At 42.3% G+C, this 12,733-nt stretch overlaps 2 long non-coding RNA genes across 2 annotated transcripts in view; both read right to left on the bottom strand.

The window, feature by feature from the left end:
• LOC125133794 (uncharacterized) overlaps positions 1 to 8,719 on the bottom strand; it is an 83,601-nt gene extending 74,882 nt beyond the window's left edge. The window contains exon 1 of the long non-coding RNA XR_007136510.1: positions 8,382 to 8,719. This is a non-coding gene — a long non-coding RNA (uncharacterized LOC125133794). The remainder of the gene's footprint in view (positions 1 to 8,381) is intronic.
• Positions 8,720 to 9,620: 901 nt separating this feature from the next.
• The window catches only part of LOC125133107 (uncharacterized), an 83,040-nt gene continuing 79,927 nt past the window's right edge, over positions 9,621 to 12,733 (bottom strand). Inside the window, exons 4-5 of the long non-coding RNA XR_007136419.1 lie at positions 11,589 to 11,804; positions 9,621 to 9,811 (exon numbers count right to left, since the gene is read on the bottom strand). This is a non-coding gene — a long non-coding RNA (uncharacterized LOC125133107). The remainder of the gene's footprint in view (positions 9,812 to 11,588; positions 11,805 to 12,733) is intronic.

Raw genomic sequence — 12,733 nt, 5'->3', positions numbered from 1 at the left:
TAGACCCCTAGCCTAGGAACCTCCATATGCTGTGGAAGCGGCCCAAGAAATGGCAAAAAGCCAAAAAAAAAAAAAAAATCTTCCATTTGGTGCATGTGTGGTGGGAGATGGGGCTTGCACTTGCAAAACAGTTCAGGACATATGCATCAAATAGTGTTATCTAGGTACTTCAAAGAGGAGATAAAGCAGAGAATATGGAAGAAGGGCCTGCCCTGGGAAGGCCCCACAGGGTCCTGCTCTGTTTCACCATCAGAATGCACCTAAGAAGATAGTGACTAAGGGTTTGGCAGCAGGCAGACTGTTTTTCTCCATCCTAAGTTCCTTCTGGGCTCACAATTGGGGGTGGCTGTAGTGGCTTGATGGCTGAGATATCCTTTGTTTACTAATACTGCAGACAACCATTTTCATTCACATCACCATTTTAAAATGAACTCAGGCCTGGATGAAAGGGGCTTGTTAGGAATAACAAAAGAAATTCCAAGAGTTTTAGGAGCTCTGTGCCAGGAACTAAGGACAAAGACCAAATATATATCTCCTATTATACTACAAATAACTATTGAGTAAATGAAAAAAGGGAGTGAGGAAGGAAGGAAGGTAAGTTTGGGAGGAAAGTTGTGTAACCAAGGATGACCCTGTGGGGCCCCTGGCAACAAAACCCTTTCTACTCTTTGATTTATACTCATTCAGCCTCCAGAGCCTTCCCTAAGTTCCAAGGGTTAGGTTTATAAAATTGCTGATTAGGGAAGGAAGAAGATGCAAAGACAAGGGGAAAACAGTCAAGAAACAATAGTACAGCCTTGGGGCAGTGTCTTGGTTCCCTCTCAAGGGATACACACAATGGCTTAAATATCTTATGCAACTAAAAGAAAAGTTATATTCCTTATGCTTCTTTTAGAAATGAATACTTTAAAACTGCACAGCTTAGAGCCCTCCCTTGTGCTTCTCCCTGGCTTAATTGCACCCTGAACGCAATCACCCATAAGCTAAATATTAGGCACATTTTGCCTGTGGATTAAAGATTATTGGCACATGATGTTGTTCAGAAACTTTCCTAGTTTGTTCTACTCTTTGATTTATATGCCCTTTTTGCAAATACTGTTATTCTAGGCAATAACCCAGAAGACCACCACCATGATCATAAGATCTCCTGATGCCAGCTTGGATGACTAAGATTCCCCCCTAAGAAAGAAGAATGCATGTTTGCCCCGATCCTGATTTCTATCTAAAAGCCTGTTTCTCTCCTTTTTACTATAAAACTTCTTGCAATTCTTCCCAATGGGGGGCACAGTCTTTAAGGTATTAGCCTGCTGTGGCCTCCTTTGCCTGACAAAGCAATAAAATCTATCTACTTTTTTTTTTCCTTCACCTGAAACTCTGTCTCCATGTTCTCTTCAGTACTGGTGGACAGAGGCTGCATTTCAGCAAGAGTTGGGAGGGAGGGAGGGAGGAAAAGAAAGGAAGGAATGTAGTAGAGGAGGGAGGGAGAAAGAAAAGAAGAAATTATTTCTGTGAATAATGCTGCATCTGTCGCCTGAGCTGTTTTAGTTGTTCTGGAAAACAGAAAATGTTTGGCCAATACTGGCTTTGAAGCTCCTTTCAAAAATCCTTTTTTATAAACTGAGTGAGTATTGTAATTCCCAAATAAACCCATGCAAAAATAGGCCTAACTGACTGTTCCAGCCCACAGCCGAACTTGACTGCTCCTGGGCTCAGAGGTGGAAGGGCAGAGATTCACAATTGGATTGGCTGGCTACTGAACAGTTAAAGCAGTTTGGGACTGGATAAGCACTGACTGCTTCAACACTTTCTTGCTTCTGAAATGCAAATGAGCCCCAGGTGGGGATGTGCTGGGTAGAGCTGGGGGTAATCCTGATCTTTACAGGGCTTCCTCCCATCAATCCTCTTAATGTAGATAAGGAAGCAGTGATGGCTTAGGAGACTGGGCTACCTCCTCTGACTATGGGCTTTCTCCTGAATGGTTGCAAAAAATGTCAGGAGAATAAACAAATTGCTATGGATCTGTGTGTGCAACAAGTTCCAACTTGTTATCTAATTGAATTCTGAATCACCTTTACCACCATTCATCTTTTCCAGAATTGGGGCAATTTCAGTTTATATGCTATAGCAATTAAACATCATCTGAAAGCCAAGACACATAGCAGTGAAGAATTGTAATGTACAGTTACCCAGTGCAGATTCCTAACCTTGTATCTTCCAGGAGCTATAAGCATTGCAATGATCCAGGAAGGGGAGGGAGTTCTTCATCCTCCACCCTTCCACCTCTGGCAGGGGTCACCTTTAAAAGTGCACAACCTAAAAGTTGAGAGTTAAGTTTTATTTGGGGCAAAATGAGGACTTAAGCCTGGGGATGGGACAGGATTTCCTTGAGAAAATTGCTCCAAGGAGGCAAGTGGGGGGAGTTAGGATACATAGGCTGTAAAGGCAGATGACAAGCAGTGGCAAGTGACAATTTCCAGTTCACAGAGGGAATTTCTTTAGTCAAGCAGCTGTCCAGGCAAATTATTCCCAAACTGCCTTTGTGCTGAGGATAATGATAGGATTTTATTTATTTATTTATTTATTTATTTATTTATTTTTGTCTTTTTGTCTTTTTTAGGGCCAGACCCACGGCATATGGAGGTTCCCAGGCTAGGGGTCTAATCGGAGCTGTAGCTGCCAGCCTACGCCAGAGCCACAGCAATGCCAGGTCCAAGCTGCGTCTGCAACCTACACCAGAGCTCATGGCAATGCCGGATCTCCAACCTGCTGAACAAGGCCAGGGATCGAACCCTCAAACTCGTGGTCCCTAGTGAGAATAATTTCCACTGTGCCATGATGGGAACTCCATGTGCTGAGACACTTCTGATGGGTAATGTTTATATAATTTGGGTCTTAGTCAGAAACATAGGCAAGATAGAGTGGGAGTTCTGTACAATTCATAACACAATGTACAATTCATCCATACCCTTTCTCTCACTTCTGTTGCCAAAACTCAACCTGTGTTCATGGGTGACAAGTAGAAATGCGAGACAGTTTTGGGTGAAGGAGGAAAAAATAGTTTTTATTGCTTTGCCAGGCAAAAGAGGCTACAGCAGGCTAATGCCTTAAAGACTGAGCCTTCCATTGGGAAGAATTGAGGCGAGTACTATAGTTAAAAGGAGAAAAACAGGTTTCTGGATAAGAATCAGGGATGAGGGCAAATATGCATTTGTCTTTCCTCAGAGGAACCCTTGGTCATGGAGGTTGGGAGTAGAAAATAGGGCCACAGATAAGGATTAGGGCAGCTGCAAGCTTGCATTCTACAAAGCTGGTGTTAAGTGGCCCTGGGACTGGTTCTGGTGGTCCTCCTTCTTTCTGTAATGAAGAATGCTTCATCAAGCAGTTGACATCTTTCAATTGCTGGGGGTTTTACTTCTGCAGAAGAGCTCAAAGATATTGTTATGTCTATCCCTCGAAGGGGAACCAGGATCCTGCCCCAAGGCTGTACTATTGTTTCTTGGCTCTTCCTCCCTTTGTCTTTGCATCCTCTTCTTTCCCTGGTCAGCAACTCTCTGAACCTGCCCCTGGGAACTCAGGGAAGGTCATGGAAGCTGAATGAGACCTATTTCCTAAAAATGGGAAACAGGGGACACAGAAAGGCTTTTGTGCCCAGCAGCCTCCAGGGCCCTGTTCAGTTACACTTCTGAAAGAGACTCAGAATTTATATGGTTGAAACTAGTGTTGCTATAGGGGACAACTCAAATATGCTCTCATTTACACAAGAAATAAATTATTTACAAACACTGGTACTTTATTATAAAGAAATTTCTTGCAAAAAATCCTCACAGCTGTTCACAGTAGCGCTTCTTATTAAGATAGAATATTGCAAACCCTAGACTAGAAATGCAAATCAGTTATCATCCAAGATCTCCTGTACCTATAAAATACAGTGAAAGTAGTCTCTGTGCCATGCCCTGGGGAAAAGCCAACTTCAGCCTATTTCTGCAAGTGTATAGGGAGTTCCCAATTTGCAGTCACCTAAGTCTCCAACTTCCAGCCTCCTCTGGCCTTTGTCTTATTCCTCTGACACAATAACACACACACACACACACACACACACACACACACACACAAAGTGGCTCAATGATAACAAACCTGACAAGTATTTATGAGGATACGGATTCAATCCCTGAACCCACTCATTGGGTTAAGGATCCAGTATTGCTGTGAGCTGCAGTGTAGGATCTGGTGTCTCTGTGGCTATGGCATAGGTCAACAGCTGCAGCTCTGATTCAACCCCTATCCTGGGAACTTCTGTATGCCACATGTGCAGCCACTAAAAAAAAAAGAAAAAAAAAGACCTTTGTTACTTGTCAATGAGAAAAGGACTCACAAAGTGGGTGAGAAATATGAAGCTCCAAGAGCCAGAAAACAAGTTTTATGATAAAAACTTATACAGAGAAATCAATACTTTGTTGATTACAGGGGTAAGAAGAGGAGTTACAATACCCTCCAGACCCTGGGAAGCTCAACATGGAGAACATTTGCATCATCTCAGTTTCTTAATTCACTTTTAATCCCCCTATTCAATCAGTTCATAAATTCAATTCAATATTTAGCATTTTTACAGACCCTTCCTCTTCTCTTCCAAATTGTCTTCATTCCATTTTGATTTACCGCAAACATGTTTTATGTCTCAGTTCATACCCTCTCTCCACCTCACTGGTCTTTGGGATGCAGCCTGAGAGTACCTTGCTTCATTCTCAGTGGCTCCTTGTTGGTGCTGAGGTATGAGAGTCCTGCACATGAGCCATCAGGAAGTGTGGGAAAGTTACTACCACATGAGGCTAATCTTTGACCAAGAGCAAAACGTCCCAGCAGATAAATTCTCTCCTTATTCTAGCCACAGATGCACTATCCTAAAAAGTCATTATTTATATGGCCTCCTGGAATATTTTACTGCAATACTGAGCAGTGTCTTGATACAAGATGTTGAAAATTGAATAACATCCATTTCTTAGCTCTCCTCTTTCCACTGCCTCACCTTCCTTTGCTTCCCTCCCTCTCCCTGGCACTGTGTTCCTTAATGAGACAGAATCACATGAGACTTTACCTCAGATTTTGCTTTCTGAGAAATCCAGGATAAGGAATATGCCTCACATCTGACCTGTTGTAGAAGTTTCTCAATCAGTTTTCCTAACTTCAGGCTACTTGTGATAAGAGCTCTTCATGCTTTTCTTATGGTAATTTTTCTCCTTCCCATTTCCATCTCATGTTATCAAATCTTTCAGTATTTCTGCATTTCAAGACCCAAAGTGGTAGATATCTTCCAAATATCTCTCCATTTTGGAAACTTCTCCATCTCTACCCACCAGCTACAGTAGGAATCACTGGGTTCTTATCTAAGACAGCTCCCTTGATCCTGAATCAGGCCAATCAGAGATTCTTGCCTGAGACATTTTATAAAGAAATTTAATAAGAGGGTGAATTTCCTCTTCAGGGTCAGATATTATAAGATTTGAACCTCAGTAGCTGTCCATGGCCTTATTTCTATGTGGAGAAAGTATCCACAGTGAAATAGAATGATGCCTACACTCAAAGAGGAGAAGAAGAAAGAGATATAGAGTTCTGGTAGCATTCGAGCCCCTGATTCCAGAGTCCAAGCCATCCCTCTGCATCTTCTATGCCTCAAATGTTCAACCTTTCCTGCAGGTATATGTGATACACAATAATTTTGTTTGCTTGCCTAAGCAAGTTCAAGATTTACTTCTCTCACTCCATTCCTTCATTTATTCATTCATTCAACAAATACTTACAGGCATTGTTCTAGGCATTGGGATGCTATTGGGGGAGGGCAAATCAGCAAATCTGCCCTATGCAGCACACAATTTTATGGGAGGAAACAGCCAGTTAACAAGGAATGAAAGAAGAAAAATGTCAAAAATATCAGGGAGAAAATCAAGTGGGGATAGAATATGGCTGTTTTACATAGTCTAGTCTGCAGAGGCCTCTTTGGGGAGGGGATGAATCAGGGGTGATAGGAGAAACCAGCCATGCAAAGGTAAAGCCAAGTGTCAAAGCTGGAAGAAGGGAAAAGACTAGGAGCATTCAGGAACAGAATCGATGCCAGAGCACCTGGGCAAAGGGATAGAGTTCAGGAAGAAGCCAGAGCTTTTACTGCAGCATGGTGGAGGACAGGGTAAAGGGTGCTATTCTAAGAGTAGTGCTAAGCCCAGGATACCTGACTGAAAACCACCTCTCAGATACTTTAAACCACTCAGCTTGAGTTCAAAGTTCAGCATCACGAGGGTGAAGAAGTCAGAGTCTCTGAGTGATGACAAATTTTGACCAAGATGAGTCCAGAGCCTTTTCAGGCCCTGGTATGTGGTTCCCCTCTCACCACCCCAAGACTGGATGACTTTTGATTTTTTATGTTTTTTTCTCTCCTTTTTTACCAATATGTCAGAATTTTATTTTTAAAATTCCTACAGTTACATAATGGCCCCAGAGCTGATTGTAACAAGCAGAAATATTCATGCCTGGTGGCACTTGTCTGCTTCTCCATTTGTATCCATTTAAAAATGAATGATCATTATGGAAGTGTGCAGGCAGACTGGCAGATGGAAGAGTAGGTAGGGATGGCTCAGGAGAGAATGCTCATCTAGACTTCTCTCTTTTGCTGGAAGAGCAGTCCGGGCATACCCAGCCCAGCCACTAAAACTTATCAGAAATGCTAAAGCCAATATGTCATTTTTAGAATCAGTGCTGGAATATTCAGCTTCCACTTACACTGAGCTCAGTCATGTGTTGTGTTCATGACATATATTATCTCAACTGATTTCTAGATCAACCTATAAGACAGGCATTTTTATGCCCATTTCACAGATTAGCATACAGGGGCTCCTTACCAGAGCCGTTAAATTCTGACACCTGCCTCTTGCTGAGGCCTTATCCCACTGAGAAGAAGGATCTTCTTACTAATTATACTCTGGCCATAAAGGCCTGATCTTTGTTCCTCAGACACTCAGACTAATTCTTCCTCAAAGCCTTTGCACTTGCTTTTTCTTCAGCCTGGCCTATTCACAGAACCAGCTTCTTCTCCCCACTCAAGTTTCAGTCCAAGAAACCTCCTCCTCAGAAGGAACAAACCCAGGCATCCTGGGTAAAGCATAATCCCACCTACTCCCTGCCAATCTCTTTCACATTTCCCTGTTTTATTTCATTCATGGCCTATATAAATCCCTAATATTTCTTGTTTATTGATTTGTTTGTCTTTTAAATTGACTAACTATGCCATTAATGTGTTCCACGAGGGCCAGCACCAAGTTCACCTGTTTGCTAGTGTGTCCCCAGAGACTTGCCATCATAGCAGCACAATCCTTATATGATAAACAAATGAGCGAGAAAGCTGATGAATGAGCAAAGACTATTTTCCAGGGTCACAGAAGTTTCTAGCATATTAAGACCTAATATTACATGGAACACAGTAGGTGACAAAAGTTCTCGGAGACACCAGTTTTTTAAAGCTATGATTTTGCATCCCAACATCCCATTTGTCCATACGACCACCCATCCATTTATCCATTATTGTCTATAGAGGTCCCTAAAAGACACCTGACACCATCCTAGGTACTAGAGATGCCATAGGGAATCAGATAATGTGCCTGCCCTCAGAGAGCAGAGAGTCAAGAGAGATAAAGCTTTCTGTGCATTTATTATTTAAATTCTTTCAGGCAGAGATAATTGTTACATGTAGTCAAAGAGGCAGGAGATGCATCTTTAGAAACTGAGGTCAAGGAAGGTCTGCCTAGAAAGGAAATAAAGTTCATGTGAATATCTGGGAGAAGGAATCCCAGGAAGATGGACTAGAAAAATGTTTTTCTCTGAGGTAGGAACCTTCTTGGTATGTCAAAGAATAAAAATACAATGCGGGTAGAACTGAATAAAAAGCCAAAGCTGATGTCATCAAAGCAGGAGGAGCCCTGCCACTGAGGTCCAGGTAGGCCATGGTGAGGACATGGTATTTTTTTTCTAAGTATAATGGCAGGCCTGGGGAGGACTCTGAGATGGAACATACATGACCTGGTTTATATTTAAATTTTTTTTTTTAATTTTTATGGCCACATCTGCAGCATATGGAAGTTCCCAGGCTAGGGGTCAAATTGGAGCTGCAGCTGGGACCTACATTGCATCTTGTAGCATCACTGGATCCTTCATCCATTGAGCAAGGACAGAGATTGAGCCTATATCCTCATGGAGACAATGTCCTTAACCCACTGAGCCACATTGGGAACTCCTGGTTTACAGTTTAGAAGGATTCCTCCAGCTTCCATATGGAGAAGAGATTGGAGAAGGTCAAAGGCTCACCTCATGCCTCCCTAACAGGCTGGCTCCAGACCTACCTGGTAAAAGTCCCAGAACTGCCAGGACAGAGACTTCGTAATGGGACTGCTTTGCAAGGTGAGAAGCAAGTCACAGAAGAGGAGTCTCTGCAAGAAGGAAATATACTGTTGGGGTTGTGTTTTCTTTTGTATGCAAATTGGTGAGGTTTTTGGTAAAATTATTTATGTGTCAGAGATATGCCAAAATCTAAATCTAGGAAAAAGAGGCATTCCACAGTGAATGCTCAGTTAGATTGAAGATGCACACTTATCTTTTCCATCAGAATTCAGTGGTTTTCAAATTTGTTGCTTTAGTGAGCACTTTTAACATTACTTGGAATTCCATTACTTGGAATTCTCTCTCCAAGTAATATGTCTTGGGACTCTTCTGTCAGGTACACACTGCTGTTTCATGAAAAGCTTTTATATTGTTCCTTTCTGCCTTCCTAGACTGAAACTCCATCCTACAATTAAGAAATATACTTGTTTATTCTTTTAATTATTGATTTGTTTTTGCATCCTACATTTACCTTCTTCCAAAGATGACTATAGATTTTGAGAACATCAATTTCCCAGGCCCCGGGACATTTTCCTAATCCTAATTTTAAGGTCTGACTTAAATAAAGGGTCCTATTGCCCAGCACTTTTGAGCAAACCCCTGGGGTGTAGCTGAGGACACTGGCTGTTTTAAATCTGCAAATGGCCTAGGCTAGCAGCCGAGGAAACCAGCGTTGCGGCTAAGCATTTATAAGCTCCCTTCCTGAGCTCTTCCTCAGTCCTCCAACAAATAAAAGCCTCAGAGCCACACTCTCTGATCAGAATCAGGATCAGACAATCACAGTGACACTTCTTTGGGTGGGGCTCAGAGACCCACTGGAGGTCTTCAGGACTTGCTTCTCTAACTGGCCACTGGGCTTAGCCAGTCCTTCAATTCAATAACTAAACAACATTTTTATGTCTTTTACTATGCATTTTGCTAGCTGCATATACTATTAGGTAGCTGTGATTAAACTGTGGGCTCTTTCTTTCCCTTAGAGGAGAATGCACTTCTTAGGTCAGAGAATATTTTCACCACTACCTGTGAGGTCTTTTGTTCTCATTTTAAAGGCAAAGTACTGAGGCTTAGCAGGGCTGGATGAATGGTTTGGTGCCAGTTAGCTGATTACTATCATGATCTAAGTTAGTTTCCTGGGGCTGCTATAAAAGGGGATCATAAACTGGATGGCTGAAAACAATAGAAAGGTATTGTCTCACAGTTTTGGAAGATGGAAGTCCAAAGTCAAGGTGTTGGCAGGGCCATGCTCCCTTCCAAGCCTCTTAGGAGAGGGTCCTTCCTTTCCTCCTCCAGATTCTGATGTCATCAGGTGCTTTGTGGCTGGTGAGAGCCTCATTCTATTCTCTTCCTCTGTCTTCACATAGCCATCTTCCTGCTATGTCTGTGTCCAAATGTCCTTTGTTTTATAAGGATAGTGGTTATGTTGAATTAAGAAGCCACTCTGCTCCAAGATGACTTCATCTTAATTAATTACATCTGCAGATATAATCTGCAGTACCAGATATAATCACATTCTATGTACTACCACTGAACACAAGTTTGTGTGCCTAATGCACAGTGAGGCCAAACCACACCAAAACATTGGAGTTTGGAGCAGAGGAAGTTTTACTGTAGGGCTGAGCAAGAAGATGAGTGACTCGTGATGGTGGCTCAGGCCCCCCAAACCTCGAAGTTCCTGAAGAGAAATGTTTGGCATTTTAAAAGGCCAAGTTAGGGGTGGGGGGTTACAGGGTATGTGATCAACTTGTGCATATTCTCTGATTGGCTGATGGTGAGGTCACAGGGCAGTGTTGCAAGGGTTAACATTATCAATCCTTAGGTTCAGGAGGCCTGGGGGCCATGTGCCCATGGCCATAAAGTAGTTAACATCTTCCATTTGGTGGGAGATTTTTACCTCTGTAAAACAACTCAGGAATGTGCATAAGATGCTATTATCTAGGTAAAGCAGAAGATGTGGGAAAAGGGCTAGCCTCAGGTCCTACTCCATTACAGTACTATCAATTAGGTATCCAAAATATCTTTTGGTGGGGAAAGGGGGGGGGGTAATTCAATCCATAGCATGATCCAAGCTATAATTCTAGTGTCTACACTCCAATTTCAAAGAAAAGCTACACATTAGGGGTAAGAGTGAGATGATCCACCATACTGGAGCTGTCTCCAAGCTACAAATGGAAACTCTACCATACAGCTTCACTCTCAGAGCCACCATGAATATGCATGCTGGTTTCCCTGGGAGAGAATAAGTTTATGTCTGTGGCCAACTCTAAATACAAATAGTGGAGTTCCCATAATGGAGCAGTGGGTTAAGAGCCTGAGTGCATCACCTTGGATCTCTGTGGAGGTGCAGGTTCAATCACGCACAGCTATGTGCAGTAAGTTAAAGGATCAGGCATTGTCGCAGCTGGAGCATATGTCACAGCTGTGGCTCAGACTCAATCCCTGGACCAGGAACTTCCATATGCCACAGGTGCGCAATAAAATTTGAAACAAATAATAATAGTGCCTTTTCCATCTCAAACTTGATGGAATATGAAACATATTTTTCATCATATGACACCCTGCTTAGAACAGACTTTTTTGGAGCATTTCTTAAGTATCAAACACTTGTTAAGACACCTAAATGCATTATCTTGGACAATAAACATAATACAGTTACTCTCATTATCCTAATCCCATATATGAAGAAACACTAAGCAATCAAAGCCCTGAAGCTGATAAGAAGCCAAGCAGGGTTTTGGCTCAGATAGGTCTGATTCCCAACCCTGGGAACTGAATCATCCTCGATGCACATCCCTGTCTCCTTGCTCACAAAATTTATTTTTTTTGAGGATGGGTGGCAAAGTAGAAAAGAAGAGTTTTATTGCTTTGCCAAGGAAAGGGGGCCACAGCATGCTAATGCCCTCAAAACAGTGGTCCCCAAACAGGCACATGTTGTGAGGAGTCTTATAGCCATGGTTCAAGGGGTGGGGTTGCTGATAAGGATCAGGTTGCCTGCAGGGCCTGTGTTCCTTCAATCCAGAGGTCATCTGGCATCAAGACTCACATATTTTAATGAGCTGTTCTAAACCGCTTCTTCCCAACATCCCATCTGAGATTCCACAAACTGCAACCATAATCAAACAGTTGCTCTTGTGAACACACTGCATTGCTTGTTATAAAATGAAAGCCATTACCTGAAGCGTTTGTGAGTGGAGCAGAATCTATCATTTTCCTGATGAAGAAAAGTCTGGTTCTGAGAGCACAGTCCAAGAAGAAGAGTAACATTTGCTGCCAAGGAACTGTGAGAACTATATTCTCTCGACAGCCTTCTGCTTCTGGTGCCTGAGCTAGCGGCAGTATAGGAGTTATGCCATGGCACCCTCAGTCCAGGCTGGCACTACTTTGATACCCTAGAAGGAGAAAGGTTTCATTTCAAACAAGTGTCCCATTTTGCTGAGAATTACTCCATTAGCTGTTCTTGAACCACCAAGAATCTGTGATTGTTTAGCAATTAAGAGGGGTTTCTTGGTGAGTATTTTGAGTTACATGTGTTTTCATCTAATGAAGAATAGACTCCTCTTAATAAAAGTCTTGTGTTTTTAGGAGAAAACAAACACTCTTTCTTGCACAGGAGGGCATCTTTCTCATGGGAAATTTTATGATTAGCTTTTAGGTAAAAAATGAGAAGTCAGAGAGCCCTTCCCATATTTGCTTCCTGTATCAAGTGCCTTCAGCTCAATATAATCAATATGACAAGCAGCATGTTTGGGAGTGGCACATTCTGAATCCCTTCACTGGAGAAGAACCTAATGGAAGGAAAAAAGCATGGGTGCTGGTGACACACAGACTTGAGTTTTAACTCCCCCCGAGTTAGTTGCAGCTGTGCAAAAGTGAGTCAATAACTCTTTTAACTTAACCTCATAGGGTTATTGTGAAGATCAAATGAAGTGCTTTGTATATGTAGTGACTGGCACATAATGTGTTCTCAGGAAATAGTGGTATCATTAATATTAGTAGGCTCAAGTCACTTCACTCAACCTGTTACCACGGAGGATCCCTTACATGCCCCCCATCATCTCACCAATACTTATGTTTCACACAATTTAACAGGGAAGATTGCCTAAAAGAGTAGCGATGACTTGGGATAAAGCCACCCCTGCTTATAGAACCACTTTGGGAAAAGCCTTTTTACTATTGGTTCTGCAGACATCTCCCCATACACTATTGTCCAGTACCATACTGTAAAGCCTTCCAGGAAACCAGAGCACATGGGGGAAAATTTTAAGCATATGTGAGCTATTTCCCAACCCAATCATGAAGTCTGATCTATATCTCTAGG

This window comes from Phacochoerus africanus, chromosome 8 (assembly GCF_016906955.1).
Source record: "Phacochoerus africanus isolate WHEZ1 chromosome 8, ROS_Pafr_v1, whole genome shotgun sequence".
Lineage (NCBI taxonomy): Eukaryota > Metazoa > Chordata > Mammalia > Artiodactyla > Suidae > Phacochoerus > Phacochoerus africanus.
This window is presented reverse-complemented; position numbering and strand designations above follow the sequence as displayed.